Source organism: Phyllobates terribilis, unplaced genomic scaffold (genome assembly GCF_046119375.1).
Source record: "Phyllobates terribilis strain yellow unplaced genomic scaffold, ASM4611937v1 Scaffold_17__1_contigs__length_24005725, whole genome shotgun sequence".
In the NCBI taxonomy this organism is placed as follows: Eukaryota; Metazoa; Chordata; class Amphibia; order Anura; family Dendrobatidae; genus Phyllobates; species Phyllobates terribilis.
Genome location: NW_027362777.1, coordinates 23,479,586 through 23,495,918, shown reverse-complemented (window position 1 = coordinate 23,495,918; position 16,333 = coordinate 23,479,586). Strand labels below are relative to the sequence as shown.

At 45.8% G+C, this 16,333-nt stretch overlaps 1 protein-coding gene across 1 annotated transcript in view; it reads right to left on the bottom strand.

The window, feature by feature from the left end:
- Positions 1-16,333, bottom strand: part of LOC141176153 (uncharacterized) — a 246,575-nt gene that overhangs the window by 32,110 nt on the left and 198,132 nt on the right. The window lies entirely within an intron of this gene.

Here is a 16,333-nt window from a genome sequence, read left to right as displayed (position 1 = left end):
CCGAGCGGAGCCGCGCGTGTACGAGGCGTACCGAGCGGAGCCGCGCGTGTACGAGGCGTACGGAGCGGAGCCGCGCGTGTACGAGGCGTACGGAGCGGAGCCGCGCGTGTAAGAGGCGTACGGAGCGGAGCCGCGCGTGTACGAGGCGTACGGAGCGGAGCCGCGCGTGTACGAGGCGTACGGAGCGGAGCCGCGCGTGTACGAGGCGTACGGAGCGGAGCCGCGTGTGTACGAGGCGTACGGAGCGGAGCCGCGTGTGTACGAGGTGTACGGAGCGGAGCCGTGTGTACGAGGCGTACGGAGCGGATCCGGGCGTGTACGAAGCGTGCGGAGCGGATGCTGCCCCTCTCCATGAGCGGTCACAGCAGCATGCACGGCATGAGACGTTCTTGTACTACACAGACTGTCCTGACAGAACACAGCTCGTCAGGACACAGCCCCGACCTCCAGCGACAGCCGGACAGTCCCATTGGATCGGGGACGGTTGGGAGGTTTCTGTATATAAGTTGTGTGTGATAATTGTAGAATTATTAATGTCTCAGCATAAAAGGATAGGCCTGAGTGTTTGTGCCGGGGTCCACATGCATGGAGGGGGTTGAGGCGGTGCTGGCTGTATTATGCAGACGGCATCTGCCTGTAACAGTAGTAACCAGAAACTACTAGAAACTCTGCACCAAAATGAAGCAAATCCGTATTCTGGGAACTACGCCTTGTACGTAACACCCCCGGATCCGGTACAAGCCGGGCAGATGTTCTCATTCATGTCATTTTCTGCTTAAGGTTCTGCGGTTTTCTGGCCAACTATAAAAAAGAAAAAGCGTAAAACAATATTTGTTTCTGCTGCATTGACATTAGTACAATCTTTCATTACATATAAATCTATTACACGTCGGGTCAATGCTGTAAAGGACAGTAAAGTGCCAGGGTTGTGGTTGTGGTTTTTGGGTCTCTCTACTTCCCTCCCAAAAATGCAATCAGAAACTTGTAACTACTGATCTCTCCACAAGAAGAAGCCGACAACTCCATCAATGGGATCATTTTATAAAATTAGGTCTTCGCAAGATGAAAATGGTCTCACAAACCACATTTTTTTTTAAATGTTCATAAAAAAAATAATAATAACCTTACTTTGATTTTTTCCCCATTTTTCAGTACTTTATGTGCTAAATTGGATGTTGTCATTCCAGACAACAACTAGTCCCACAAAACACAAGCCCTCCGTCTATGTTAATGAAAAAACAAAGTTATATTTTTGGGAAGAAGGGGAGGAAAAAAAACAAACATTGGTCTTGTCAGAATAATGTAATTGCTATATATATATATATATTTTTAAAATTGAATAATTTTACCTAAAAATTGTGATCTGTTATAATATTCTCATTCTTCATGCGAGATTAATCATTAGTCTGTAGATAAATCCAAACATCTGGAAGATGTAGAACAATATATCTGTGATCCTCTTCTGCCAGGATAAGCGCCTCCTTTCTGTCCTTTCTGTGATTGAGAAAACGCTTGAAAGATTCAGAAAGTCCGATGAGTTTTTGGAGCTTATTGTAAAGGGCCTTAATGACGACCTGGGAAAGAAACCACCAGAAACAAAGGATCCAACCAGGTAAGGTCTAATGATCCCGTCTGATAAAATGATCAGCTTTATTTCCATGGGATTGTTCTGTAGAAGAGATGGGACCTGCAGCATTCTGATCCTGAACTTCACTATGTATAGATGTAGCAAAGCTTCATGTGACAATTCACACACCGCATTGATAAATTGTCTCAGAAGGTTAGCTCTCATAACAGAATTAACATCACTTATAGTGGAACTAAACTTACAATTTTTTTTCAGAATTGTGAAAATTATGGCACTTTGCAAAGCACTTCATTAGTTTCTTTGGCGTCATATCCATAAAATGATCATATTAAAGTGGCCTCCAGACCCTGCTTTTCCCCAGTGCAGGAGTGTTGCTATGGTCCTAAGAGATCAGGGACCCCAGCCCCAAAGTACATGTTTCCCCATATAACCTCCCTGCCACTTAAAAGAGGATTTATACATATATAATTACACTATACCACTGTTACTAATCTAAAATACACTATACAAAGACCAATATTCCCAAAATTACTACTATACAAGGCCAAAATGATCCTGCTACACAATGTCCTCTACCATCACCACCACACAGTGAGTCCATATATGAAAGAAAACCCCGCAGGGTAAAAGACCATCAAAGGAGTCCAGGGAGTATAAAATCTATCATATCTATTCAGCAATAGAAGAATAGGATGATGGGGGAAGGGACACAACACATATGTGATTGTTAGACATGTAAGCCAAAAAAAGCAAGGCACGCAAGGAAGGGGCCATTCCAGGTATAATGGCTGTCTATAGTATCATCATGGGTGTACTAAAATATCCCAAAATAGACACCGCATATATTCCACTGGGGGCAACAGTCATCATATGCAGGTGCATCTCACTAAATTAGAATATCATCAAAAAGATAATTTATTTGAGTTCTTCAATACAAAAAGTGAAACTCATATATTATATAGAGTCATTACAGACAGAGAGATCTATTATATAGAGTCATTACACACAGATAGATCTATTTCAAGTGTTTATTTCTGTTAATGTTGATGATTATGGCTTACAGCCAATGAAAACACTAAGGCTGCATGCACACGATGCGTTTTTCATGCGTTTCCAAATTCCGCAGCGGAAACGCATGGTAATCCGCACCCCATGGTCCCCAATGGCATTCCGCAATGTCAATGCACATGCTGCGGATTTTTCCGCAGCGTTTCTGCAGCGCTCATAAATCCGCAGCATGTTCATTAATTTTGCGGAAGCCACGCCATTGACTTGCATTGAGGCGCATAGAATCCGTGTCTATACATTTGTACACGCGGATTATATGCGTCTCTATGTGCGGATGGTACCCAGTTCTGGAGGAGAGAAGACTCTCATCCAGACCTGGGTACCATTGTACCTGTGAAAAAAAGAATAAAATAAAGTTTATATTCACCTGTCCGGCGGCCCCTGCAGCGCTTCTCCTTCCAGGACCTGATATGACGTCGCGGTCATGTGACCGCAGCCTGTCTCGCGAGATGCCGGCAAGCCAGGAAGGAGCGCGACAGCACACGGGGCGAGGCATCGGCGGTAAGTATAGCTTTATTTTTTTTATTTTTACGGTCACACTGTATAAATCCATGCCGTTTGCATGGATTTATACAGTGTGACCTAGTTGTCAGCCACTTTCCAAGTGATGCTATCGCCTGGAAAGTGCTTGTCAGTCCGCATGCGGAAACACATGCATTAACGCATGTGGGTACGCATGTGAATCCGCATGTATTCCGCATGTATTCTGCAGGAAAACGCATGCACAATCTGCATGCGTTTTTTCTGCCAGGGAGATGCAGAAATGCTGCAGAAATTTTCTGCTTCATTTCTGCATCGTGGGCACATAGCCTAAAGTCATTATCTCAGTAAATTAGAATAATTAACAAAAAACACATGCAACGGCTTCCTAAGTGTTTAAAAATGTCCCATAGTCTGTTTCAGTAGGCTTCACAATCATGGGGAAGACTGCTGACTTGACAAATGCCAAGAAGGCAGTCATTGACACCATCCACAAGGTTCCAGAGTTCCAATTTTCCTTTGGAAATCAAGGTCCCAGAGTCTGGAGGAAGAGTGGAGAGGCCACAATCCAAGCTGCTTGAGGTCTAGTGTGAAGTTTCCACCATCAGTGATGGTTTGGGGAGCCATGTCATCTGCTGGTGTAGACGTAAAATAACCTGGCACTCAATTGACATAGGAGTTATTATTTTTGAAAGAATTTTAATAATAAATTGCACTAGAACAAGCAGACGTTTCGGTCACAAGGACCTTCATCGGTGTACTACAAAAGTGAAGAAAACAAAAATAAGTGTCACATGGACAAGTATAAATACAGAATACATGGTACAATATAATCAAAAAGTCATGTAAACATGATACAGAGTATACAACATGGGAAAAGGATGGGAAAGAGGACTAGGACGACAAAAGGAAAGGATGGGATGAAATGAGAGGAGGAAACCTACCAAGTATATTATGTTGGGAGGAGTAAGGCTGTGGCCGGGTATGGCACAGAGTACTGTGGAAGAAAAGAAATGTGAGTAGAGGGACAGATGCCACCTGTGGGATGCCGTGTCCAAGTGCATCTCCCCATGCAGCTGCACTTGGACACTGCATCCCACAGGTATTTTCCACCTCTAGCTCTACTCCATGAGTACTTGTGGCATCTGTCCCTCTACTCACATTTCTTTTCTTCGACAGTACTCTGTGCCATACCCGGCCACAGCCTTACTCCTCCCAACATAATATACTTGGTAGGTTTCCTCCTCTCATTTCATCCCATCCTTTCCTTTTGTCGTCCTAGTCCTCTTTCCCATCCTTTTCCCATGTTGTATACTCTGTATCATGTTTACATGACTTTTTGATTATATTGTACCATGTATTCTGTATTTATACTTGTCCATGTGACACTTATTTTTGTAGTACACCGATGAAGGTCCTTGTGACCGAAACGTCTGCTTGTTCTAGTGCAATTTATTATTAAAATTCTTTAAAAAATAATAACTCCTATGTCAATTGAGTGCCAGGTTATTTTACGTCTACACCAGCAGATGACATGGCTCCCCAAACCATCACTGATTGTGGAAACTTCACACTAGACCTCAAGCAGCTTGGATTGTGGCCTCTCCACTCTTCCTCCAGACTCTGGGACCTTGATTTCCAAAGGAAAATTGGAACTCTGGGACCTTGTGGATGGTGTCAATGACTGCCTTCTTGGCATTTGTCAAGTCAGCAGTCTTCCCCATGATTGTGGAGCCTACTGAAACAGACTATGGGACATTTTTAAACACTTAGGAAGCCGTTGCAGGTGTTTTTTGTTAATTATTCTAATTTACTGAGATAATGACTTTTGTGTTTTCATAGGCTGTAAGCCATAATTGTCAACATTAACAGAAATAAACACTTGAAATAGATCTCTCTGTTTGTAATGACTCTATATAATATATGAGTTTCACTTTTAGTATTGAAGAACTCAAATAAATTAACTTTTTGATGATATTGTAATTTAGTGAGATGCACCTGCATATGATGACTGTTGCCCCCAGTGGAATATATGCGGTGTGTATTTTGGGATATTTTAGTATACCCATGATGATACTATAGACAGCCATTATACCTGGAATGGCCCCTTCCTTGCGTGCCTGGCTTTTTTTCGCTTACACGTCTAACAATCACATATGTGTTGTGTCCCTTCCCCCATCATCCTACTTTTCTATTGCTGAATAAATATGATAGATTTTATACTCCCTGGACTCCTTTGATCGTCTTTTACCCTGCGGGGTTTTCTTTCATATATGGTCTCACTGTGTGGTGGTGATGGTAGAGGACATTGTGTAGCAGAATCATTTTGGCCTTGTATAGTAGTAATTTTGGTAATATTGGTCTTTGTATAGTGTATTTTAGATTAGTAACAGTGGTGTACTGTAATTCTATATGTATAAATCCTCTTTTAAGTGGCAGGGAGGTTATATGGGAAAACATGTACTTTGGGGCTGGGGTCCCTGATCTCTTAGGACCCCAGCAACGCTCCTGCACTGGGGAAAAGCAGGGTCTGGAGGCCACTTTAATATCATCATTTTATGGATATGACACCAAAGAAACTAATGAAGTGCTTTGCAAAGTGCCATAATTAAAAAAATAAAATGGCGTCATTTTACAAGACCCGTAGCGTCTCCATTTTTCGGGATGTGGGGCCGGGTTTATTTTTTGCACGCCGAGCTGAAGTTTTTATTGATACCATTTTGGGGTAGATCCGATGTTTTGATCGCCCGTTATTGCATTTTATTGCAATGTTGCGGCGACCAGAAAACGTAATTCTGGCGTTTAGAATTCTTTCCTCGTTACGCCGTTTACCGATCGGATTAATTATTTTTTTTATATTGATAGATCGGGCGATTCTGAACACGGCAATACCAAATATGTGTTTGCGGGTGGTAATTTTAAATTTTATTTTGAATGGGGTGAAAGGGGGGTGATTTAAACTTTTATATATTTTTAAATTTTTTTATATTTTTAAAAACATTTTTTTTTTTACACTTTTTGCTTGCTTCTATAGTCTTATTAGGATGCTAGAAGCAGCAACTGTCCAATCATCTCTGCTGCATACAGGGGATGAGCAGATCAGCTCTATGTAGCAGAAATGCTCCTGTGCTATGAGCGCCAACCACTAGGTGGCGCTCATAGCGTCAGTCCATGACAATCACTGGGGTCTGCTGCAGACCCAGGGTTGTCCTGCCCACACATCAGTGACCCGCGATTACGTGACCGGGTCACCGATGGGCGGGGTAAGTTACGCGCTTCCGGCGCGGCGCTGTTAAATGCCGCAGTCAGAGATTGACAGCGGCATTTAACATGTTAGCAGCCGCGGGTGGATCGCGATTCCACCCGCGACTGTTGGGGGCACATGTCAGCTGTATAAATCAGCTGACATGTGCCGGTTCAGTGCGGGTGATAGTACGCACTAGGCTATTACGCCCCATGCTTTAAAGGGGTTAAATGGAGTATAATATTTGACAGCTCCCAAAAATTTCAGGATTTTTACGGCAGTGATATGGGATCACGTCTGATGACCACGGTTTTAGGCACTGGCCTTGTAGTGTGGTATTGGTCTGCAACCAAGTGTGAATAGGTTCAACAAAACACAGCTGGCAGACTTTAAATGGAGGGTAATATTTGGCATGCTCCACAAAATGTCACGATTATTAGGTAAGGTGTGTATAGGAAAATGTTATTTAAGGAAATAAAATGTACATTTTATTGGGGATTCCACCGCAGTCAGTGATTTTAGTCCAGTGTTTTCCTTTAACTCACATAGCAGTAGAAGACAAAGACAGAAACACAATACACAAATAACGGTAAAGTTTTAAATATTAGAGTTAGGACTGTCCCATAAGGGTCGCCGTGACGAGGCGGAATGGCTTTCGCATTATTTAGATCAAAATTATGTTAACTAAGTACGCTTTATTATTTTCATGCACTATTGCGATTTATTTATTTACTGCAGGGTGTTTGAGTATTGTATTTCTGTCTTAGTTTTTTTCTGGTTAGTGGCCATGTGTGAACATGCTCTTACATGCTGCATGCACGACAATTTAAATTCCAGTTCAGATCTCGAGGTTTTTTTCATATAGCAGTAGATTATATGGATTAAAATAAAGGTTCATTTAAATAGCTGTCATGAATTATAACATGGGGCTGTGGGATATTTGCAGTCTGTGACTTTTTTGTTTAGTAATTTATTTCCTGAAGTGTAAACTTGATACATAAAACAGCAGTGTCCGTTATGATGACATCACAAAGCACATGACAGCACCGAGAACATGACATCATAGACCTCACATGACATCATAACTGCTACAGAATGTACAAAGTTCTATTCCTGAGCCATCTTGTGTCACAGCTTAAAGAGAACCAGTCCAGGTAAGTAGCTCATCACTGAACGCTGGGGATCGGGTCACATCGGAAAGGGAGGAGGACAGGCTGTACAGCATTGTGTCACAGCACAAACAGCAGAGTAGGATCAGGAAGAGATCTGCAGTGTGTGCTGTATGGACTGTGTCCTCATCCCCATGATATTTCCAGATGATGATTAGCTGCATTGTTTTCTTTCTTCCAGACCTTCCTCAAGGCTGTTCTGAGATCTGTGCAGTAACTATCATGCGTCCGGCAATTATCAACTGAGAAGACTTTTTAGGATTCAGCAAGAAGGTAGGTGTGTGTGAATGTGACTGTGTATGTAGGCACAGCATTGAAGGTTTGTGTGACCCCAGATCTAAAGGGAAGTGTGTCTGTGACCCCAGCACTAAAAAGATGTGTGTCTGTGACCCCACCAATAAAGGGATGTGTGTCTGTGACCCCACCAATAAAGGCATGTGTGTCTGTGACCCCACCAATAAAGGGATGTGTGCCTGTGACCGCACCAATAAAGGGGTGGCTGTGTGATGGTTTGTGTGTCCCTGCACTAATGGGGTGTGTGTTTGTGTCCTCAACACTGCAGCACTGAAGGGGTGTGTGCACGTGTGTTTGGCACATGTGTACATGTCCCTGAAATGCAGCACTGAAGGGCTGTGTGTGTGGCCCCAGCACTGAAAGTGTGTGTCTGTGTCTGTTTGTGTGACCTCAGCACCAAAGGGATCTGTATCTGTGATCCCAGAAATGAAGGGGTGTCTCTGTGACCCCATCAATAAAGGGGTGGATGTGTGATGGTTTGTGTGTCCCTGCACTAATGGGGTGTGTGTTTGTGTCCTCAACACTGCAGCACTGCACGTGTGTTTGGCACACATGTACATGTCTCCAGAAATGCAGCTCTGAAAGGCTGTGTGTGTGGCCCCAGCACTGAAGGTGTGTGTCTGTGTCTGTTTGTGTGACCTCAGCACCAAAGGGATGTGTGTCTGTGACCCCAGCAATAAAGATGTGTGTCTCTATGACCCCATCAATAACGGGGAGGCTGTGTGATAGTTTGCGTGTCCCTGCACTAATGGGGTGTGTGCTTGTTTCCTCAACACTGCAGCACTGAAGGGGTGTGTGCACGTGTGTTTGGCACATGTGTACATGTCCCCTGAAATGCAGCACTGAAGGGCTGTGTGGGTGGCCCCAGCACTGAAGGTGTGTGTCTGTTTGTGTGACCTCAGCACCAAAGGGATGTGTGTCTGTGACCCCAGCAATGAAGGGGTTGTGTCTCTATGGCCCCATCAATAAAGGGGTGGCTGTGTGATGGTTTGTGTGTCCCTGCACTAATGGGGTGTGTGTTTATGTCCTCAACACTGCAGCACTGAAGGGGTGTGTGCACGTGTGTTTGGCACATGTGCACATGTCCCCTGAAATGCAGCACTGAAGGGCTGTGTGTGAGGCCCCAGCACTGAAGGTGTGTGTCTGTGTCTGTTTGTGTGACCTCAGCACCAAAGGGATGTGTGTCTGTGACCCCAGCAATGAAGGGCTGTGTCTCTATGGCCCCATTAATAAAGGGGTGGCTGTGTGATGGTTTGTGTGTCCCTGCACTAATGGGGTGTGTGTCTGTGTCCTCAACACTGCAGCACTGAAGGGGTGTGTGCACGTGTGTTTGGCACACATGTACATGTCCCCTGAAATGCAGCACTGAAGGGCTGTGTGTGTGGCTCCAGCACTGTAGGTGTGTGTCTGTCTCTGTTTGTGTGACCTCAGCTCCAAAGGGATGTGTGTCTGTGACCCCAGCAATGAAGGGCTGTGTCTCTATGGCCCCATTAATAAAGGGGCGGCTGTGTGATGGTTTGTGTGTCCCTGCACTAATGGGGTGTGTGTTTGTGTCCTCAACACTGCAGCACTGAAGGGGTGTGTGCACGTGTGTTTGGCACATATGTACATGTCCCCTGAAATGCAGCACTGAAGGGCTGTGTATGTGGTCCCAGCACTGAAGGTGTGTGTCTGTGTCTGTTTGTGTGACCTCCGCACCAAAGGGATGTGTGTCTGTGACCCCAGCAATAAAGATGAGTGTCTCTATGGCCCCATCAATAACGGGGAGGCTGTGTGATGGTTTGCGTGTCACTGCACTAATGGGGTGTGTGCTTGTTTCCTCAACACTGCAGCACTGAAGGGGTGTGTGCACGTGAGTTTGGCACACGTATACATGTCCCCTGAAATGCAGCACTGTAGGGCAGTGTGGGTGGCCCCAGCACTGAAGGTGTGTGTCTGTGTCTGTTTTTGTGACCTCAGCACCAAAGGGATGTGTGTCTGTGACCCCAGCAATGAAGGGGTTGTGTCTCTATGGCCCCATCAATAACGGGGAGGCTGTGTGATGGTTTGCGTGTCCCTGCACTAATGGGGTGTGTGCTTGTTTCCTCAACACTGCAGCACTGAAAGGGTGTGTGCACATGTGTTTGGCACACGTGTACATGTCCCCTGAAATGCAGCACTGAAGGGCTGTGTGGGTGGCCCCAGCACTGAAGGTGGGTGTCTGTTTGTGTGACTTCAGCACCAAAGGGATGTGTGTCTGTTACCCCAGCAATGAAGGGGTTGTGTCTCTATGGCCCCATCAATAAAGGAGTGGCTGTGTGATGGTTTGTGTGTCCCTGCACTAATGGGGAGTGTGTTTGTGTCCTCAACACTGCAGCACTGAAGGGGTGTGAGCACGTGTGTTTGGCACATGTGTACATGTCCCCTGAAATGCAGCACTGAAGGGCTGTGTGTGAGGCCCCAGCACTGAAGGTGTGTGTCTGTATCTGTTTGTGTGACCTCAGCACCAAAGGGATGTGTGTCTGTGACCCCAGCAATGAAGGGCTGTGTCTCTATGGCCCCATTAATAAAGGGGTGGCTGTGTGATGGTTTGTGTGTCCCTGCACTAATGGGGTGTGTGTCTGTGTCCTCAACACTGCAGCACTGAAGGGGTGTGTGCACGTGTGTTTGGCACACGTGTACATGTCCCCTGAAATGCAGCACTGAAGGGCTGTGTGTGTGGCTCCAGCACTGTAGGTGTGTGTCTGTCTCTGTTTGTGTGACCTCAGCTCCAAAGGGATGTGTGTCTGTGACCCCAGCAATGAAGGGCTGTGTCTCTATGGCCCCATTAATAAAGGGGCGGCTGTGTGATGGTTTGTGTGTCCCTGCACTAATGGGGTGTGTGTTTGTGTCCTCAACACTGCAGCACTGAAGGGGTGTGTGCACGTGTGTTTGGCACATGTGTACATGTCCCCTGAAATGCAGCACTGAAGGGCTGTGTATGTGGCCCCAGCACTGAAGGTGTGTGTCTGTGTCTGTTTGTGTGACCTCCGCACCAAAGGGATGTGTGTCTGTGACCCCAGCAATAAAGATGAGTGTCTCTATGGCCCCATCAATAACGAGGAGGCTGTGTGATGGTTTGCGTGTCACTGCACTAATTGGGTGTGTGCTTGTTTCCTCAACACTGCAGCACTGAAGGGGTGTGTGCACGTGAGTTTGGCACACGTATACATGTCCCCTGAAATGCAGCACTGTAGGGCAGTGTGGGTGGCCCCAGCACTGAAGGTGTGTGTCTGTGTCTGTTTTTGTGACCTCAGCACCAAAGGGATGTGTGTCTGTGACCCCAGCAATGAAGGGGTTGTGTCTCTATAGCCCCATCAATAACGGGGAGGCTGTGTGATGGTTTGCGTGTCCCTGCACTAATGGGGTGTGTGCTTGTTTCCTCAACACTGCAGCACTGAAAGGGTGTGTGCACATGTGTTTGGCACACGTGTACATGTCCCCTGAAATGCAGCACTGAAGGGCTGTGTGGGTGGCCCCAGCACTGAAGGTGGGTGTCTGTTTGTGTGACCTCAGCACCAAAGGGATGTGTGTCTGTGACCCCAGCAATGAAGGGGTTGTGTCTCTATGGCCCCATCAATAAAGGAGTGGCTGTGTGATGGTTTGTGTGTCCCTGCACTAATGGGGAGTGTGTTTGTGTCCTCAACACTGCAGCACTGAAGGGGTGTGAGCACGTGTGTTTGGCACACGTGTACATGTCCCCTGAAATGCAGCACTGAAGGGCTGTGTGTGTGTGGCCCTAGCACTGAAGGTGTGTGTCTGTGTCTGTTTGTGTGACCTCAGCACCAAAGGGATGTGTGTCTGTGACCCCAGCAATGAAGGGCTGTGTCTCTATGGCCCCATTAATAAAGGGGTGGCTGTGTGATGGTTTGTGTGTCCCTGCACTAATGGGGTGTGTGTTTGTGTCCTCAACACTGCTGCACTGAAGGGGCGTGTGCACGTGTGTTTGGCACATGTGTACATGTCCCCTGAAATGCAGCACTGAAGGGCTGTGTGTGTGGCCCAGCACTGAAGGTGTGTGTCTGTGTCTGTTTGTTTGACCTCAGCACCAAAGGGATGTGTGTCTGTGACCCCAGCAATAAAGATGTGTGTCTCTATGGCCCCATCAATAACGGGGAGGCTGTGTGATGGTTTGCGTGTCCCTGCACTAATGGGGTGTGTGCTTGTTTCCTCAACACAGCAACACTGAAGGGGTATGTGCACGTGTGTTTGGCACACGTGTACATGTCCCCTGAAATGCAGCACTGAAGGGCTGTGTGTGTGGCTCCAGCACTGAAGGTGTGTGTCTGTGTCTGTTTGTGTGACCTCAGCACCAAAGGGATGTGTGTCTGTGACCCCAGCAAAGAAGGGCTGTGTCTCTATGGCCCCATCAATAAAGGGGTGGCTGTGTGATGGTTTGTGTGTCCCTGCACTAATGGGGTGTGTGTTTGTGTCCTCAACACTGCAGCACTGAAGGGGTGTGTGCACGTGTGTTTGGCGCACATGTACATGTCTCCAGAAATGCATCACTGAAAGGCTGTGTGTGTGGCCCCAGCACTGAAAGTGTGTGTCTGTTTGTGTGACCTCAGCACCAAAGGGATGTGTGTCTGTGACCCCAGCAATAAAGATGTGTGTCTCTATGGCCCCATCAATAACGGGTGGCTGTGTGATGGTTTATGTGTCCCTGCACTAATGGGGTGTGTGCTTGTTTCCTCATCACTGCAACACTGAAGGGGTGTGTGCACGTGTGTTTGGCACATGTATACATGTCCCCTGAAATGCAGCACTGAAGGGCTGTGTGTGTGGCTCCAGCACTGAAGGTGTGTGTCTGTGTCTGTTTGTGTGACCTCAGCACCAAAGGGATGTGTGTCTGTTACCCCAGCAATAAAGATGTGTGTCTCTATGGCCCCATCAATAATGGGGTGGCTGTGTGATGGTTTGTGTGTCCCTGCACTAATTGGGTGTGTGCTTGTTTCCTCATCACTGCAACACTGAAGGGGTGTGTGCACGTGTGTTTGGCACACGTGTACATGTCCCCTGAAATGCAGCACTGAAGGGCTCTGTGTGTGGCTCCAGCACTGAAGGTGTGTGTCTGTATGTGTGACTTCAGCACCAAAGGGATGTGTGTCTGTGATCACAGAAATGAAGGGGTGTCTCTGTGACCCCATCAATAAAGGGGTGGATGTGTGATGGTTTGTGTGTCCCTGCACTAATGGGGTGTGTGTTTGTGTCCTCAACACTGCAGCACTGAAGGGGTGTGTGCACCTGTGTTTGGCACACGTGTATATGTCCCCTGAAATGCAGCACTGAAGGACCGTGTGGATGGCCCCAGCACTGAAGATGTGTGTCTGTTTGTGTGACCTCAGCACCAAAGGGATGTGTGTCTGTGACCCCAGCAATGAAGGGGTTGTGTCTCTATGGCCCCATCAAAAAAGGGGTGGCTGTGTGATGGTTTGTGTGTCCCTGCACTAATGGGGTGTGTGTTTGTGTCCTCAACACTGCTGCACTGAAGGGGTGTGTGCATGTGTGTTTGGCACACATGTACATGTCTCCACAAATGCAGTACTGAAGGGCTGTGTGTGTGGCTCCAGCACTGAAAGTGTGTGTCTGTGTCTGTTTGTGTGACTTCAGCACCAAAGGGATGTGTGTCTGTGATCCCAGCACTGAAGGGGTGTGTATCTGTGACCCCTTCAATAAAGGGGTGGCTGTGTGATGGTTTGTGTGTCCCTGGACTAACGGTCTGTGTGTTTGTGTACTGAGCACTGCAGCACTGAAGGGGTGTGTGCACGTGTGATTATTGTATGTGTATAGAGGTGAGTGTGTATATGTGTCTGTGTGTTTGTGTGTGTATGTATGTGTGTGTTGAGGTGAGTGTGTATGTGTGTGAATGTTCATGTATGTATTAAAGGTAACCCATCACTTCATTTCAGGCCCCTAAACCACCACCATTGTGAAATACCACTGTGTAATGAGTTTATAAAGATGCCCCTGTATAAATCATTCATTTCTGCATTGTGTAGACAATGAGCTTATAATGAACCAACAGTTTATACAAGGACATATTTATTATTCTGTTGGTGCCTTGGTGGTGATTTCATTCCCAGTCCCCTTAAAGGGTTATTTGGGACTTAAGAATTGATGACCTATCTGTAAGATAGCTGATCAGTATGAGATCGGAGGGTCTGACACCTGGCACCCCCACGATCAGCTGAAATCTGCTCCGGCAGGTGCCAGACACATGATAAGCATACTTGATAGGACGCTGCTTCTGGTCTATAGGACGCACACAATACTCAGCAAGATTTTTTGTTGTTAAAAAGTGCATCATATAGTCTAGAAAATACAGTTAATGACGGTCACTATTTAACTCAGAAATGCATCTTAACTTATGAAGGACTATATCCGTCATAATTCTGCTCCCCGCATTTCTTGCAGGCTCACACGCCGAGTCTGCATCTTTCTCGGCAGATGATGGCTGTGTTATTCAGCAATCATATGCCTCTAACAGTCGCAGGTTGAGCGGAGCTCTGCCCACGACAGTTAGCCTATTAAATCTTGCTATCAGTGTGTGACAGCGGCATTTAATGTGCGCCAGCAGGGGGTGCACCATTCCATTTCTTCATTGGCGCACACGTGACTTGATCACTGAAGATCCCTGTGTCTGTCATCACTGGATTCCTGTGACAGCCAGCCTGTTCCTAGTGTTCATAGGAGACCGTGATCTCTGCTATATATAGCAATGCTGTATATAGCACAAGCAATCAGATGATCGCAGGTTCAAGCCCCCTAAAGAGACGAACAAATACAGTGAAAAGTAGCAAAAAATGAAAAAAGTATAAAAGTTCAAATCATCCCAGTTTTCCCCCCATTAAAAATTAAGAAATATAAAACATTTAAAAAATACACATATTTGGTATCGCTGCGTTTGTAATAGTCAGATTCATCAAAATATAAAATAAATTAATCCATTTAGAAAACGGCGTAACTAGAACATTACATAAAATGCCAGAATTACAGATTTTCAGTCGATGCAACAAGAAAAAAAAATATAATAACAGACAATCAAAACATTGTATATACCCCAAAATGATATCAATATAACCATCAGTCTGTGGTGCAAAAAACGAGCCCTCACGCAGCCCCATTCCCGAAACATGAAAACGCCGCGGCTTTCGGATCTCGGAAAGTGGCGACACAAGCAAATTATTTTTATTATTTTTTTTAGAAATTTCTGAATTTTTTTTTCATCACTTAAATATAAATCCTATAAATCGTCACTTAAGTAGAACAGATGAAGCTTTACTACCTCCTGCTCCAGTTCCAGCACTTCACCGCTGCCGCTGATCTTTAGTCACTGGCTTCAAGGGTGACATCATGACTGCAGTTCTGCAGCCAATCACTTGGCTCAGTGGGCCACGCTGACAGAGCTTCTAAGCTCAGTGATTGGCTGCAGCAATGAAGTGTGCTGAAGTTGAGCCATCACCGCTGCAGCCTGTCACAATAGAGCACAGGAAGCGCTGAAGATCCAGAGCTGGAGCCGCAGGAGAAAGTAAAGCTCTGTGTGTTTTCTCTACCACTGGGAACCTCCTATATATTACATAAAAACATTCCTGAAAACCCCTTTAATCTGATTTTATAGAAAAAGTCTATATCCGGCTACTGTCCTCCCCTCATGAATCACAAAATATGCCAAGTGTGAACAACTCCTGTCCCCAAATGAGGACTTGCAGGCGATCAGTTGATAGTCGGGGGTCTGGCAGTGAACCCCCTCAGCAATCAGCTGTGTTTTGCTGGACGTAGCGGCCTCTCCAGGGCACATGTGGTATTACATGGTGCTCTTTCAGAATAATATGTAATATGTAATACATGATATCTTGAAGTCTTCCAGAAGAAGATATTGGCAGACAGGTAATGACTTATTACCTACCAGCCATTGTCTCCTTTATCACTCGCTAGTTCTTATACACATTTGGATGATGTCACATCTTCGTTGGAAGCCGTATTAGGAACCTCCATCGCAGATTTTATCATACAGGACGAGTTCTCAGCCAACAGCTATTTGGCCATTGTTCACATGACATAAGCCTATGTTATATACAGCAATATGCAGCAGGATACACGAGATCCAGGGAAATATCCGATCGCCAGAAATGGGGTCAGGAAGGAATTTTTTTCTCCCCTGAATCAGAATTCTTTTGGGGGGTTTCTTTGCCTTCTTCTGGATCTTTGGGTCCCAATGACTCTCAGGTGGTCCCCAATGACCGCAGCTCGTTTTGTGGTCTCCACCGGGGCCAATCTGAGAGTGACTGTGACCATAGTTTAATTTCTTATAGGACCAGTAATATTTTCATTACAATGTTGCTTATTGCTATTTCAATAAAAAAATTAATTATATATATATATATTGTTTTTTGAGGTTTTTTTTCCTGGATTTCACCTTACACAGTGAGAATAAGAGTAATCACAAAATATGGGGGCTCCATACACAGAGAG